We start from the raw sequence: 1,246 nt of genomic DNA, 5'->3' as shown, positions 1-1,246 counted from the left end.
ATATATATATATATATATATATATATATATTTCATTTTAAAATATTCTTTGAAAATTCCATGGACAAATTTCCATCAAACTTAAACTATTTGACTCTAAAAACAAAACGTGTCACATAAATTGAAAAAACAAAAACATTTTTTACTTCAACACACCCTATGCCAAAACTTTTTCCCTGAGCATTAGGACCTACATTAAGCTAATTAATGGTAGAAAAACAAGGAATCTTGTTAAGCGAAACTGAATTGAAATAAATTTGAGTGATTGGTTGTCTGTTGATTGGATTATCCTCCCATCATTGTTCAAGATTTGCTATTTATATAAAATGAAGTCTCCCCTTAAAAATATTCAATCGCACTAAGAGGTTTGTTTGAAAGAATTACGCAAGGGAAAGAGAATACTAATGCAAAATAAGAAGAATAGGACCCAAATAATTCATAAAAATTAAGTAAAAGTCGAAAAGAAATAATAATGTAAATAAGAAAATAGAATCCACATATTGTTTGTAAAAAAGTACTCCCTCACCCATCATGTCATACTTGTGCCTGTGTCATCAGGAAAGAGACCATAAATACAAGTTTAAGCAATGCATTATGATCAAGTTTCCGCTTGCTTTCAGATGAAAAAAAAATCGAGATGTTCTTTTTATATCAGTTAAGAAATTACTACACTCAAAAATATATAAAAAGAAAATTGTTCAAATCAGACCAAAAAGTTCAATATTATATGATAAAATGGGAAACTTTATATGATAAAATGCTCGTTTCCCATAAGATCTAATTACTTCTCAAAATATTTTTTTAACAAAAATGCATCTTAGCTATAAAAATAGTCTAATTTCTTTTACTATATTTATTTTTTTAGTTTTTATTTTATGATACAAAATCAACTATTAGAAAATAATATTATAAAAATTATATGAGAGAATGTTATCATCTAATACATTGACATGTTATAATAGAATACTTGTGAATACAAATCAATATATAACTTCAGTTATATATCTAAATTTGACAATAATAAATTTTAGTATTAATTATTTATTTATTAAATTATTCAAAATCATAAATACTCTCACACAAACAAAAATAAAACTTAACGAAGAAAAGTTTTATGATTATGATAATGTTAAGCATAAAAACAATTTCAAACACTTGATTATCAAATTATAAGCATGATTTTAATTTTTTCTTATTTTTCCTGAAAATTAAGCAGTAATGAAATGATATATATATATATATATATA

Source organism: Solanum pennellii, chromosome 1, assembly GCF_001406875.1.
Source record: "Solanum pennellii chromosome 1, SPENNV200".
In the NCBI taxonomy this organism is placed as follows: Eukaryota; Viridiplantae; Streptophyta; class Magnoliopsida; order Solanales; family Solanaceae; genus Solanum; species Solanum pennellii.
This window is presented reverse-complemented; position numbering follows the sequence as displayed.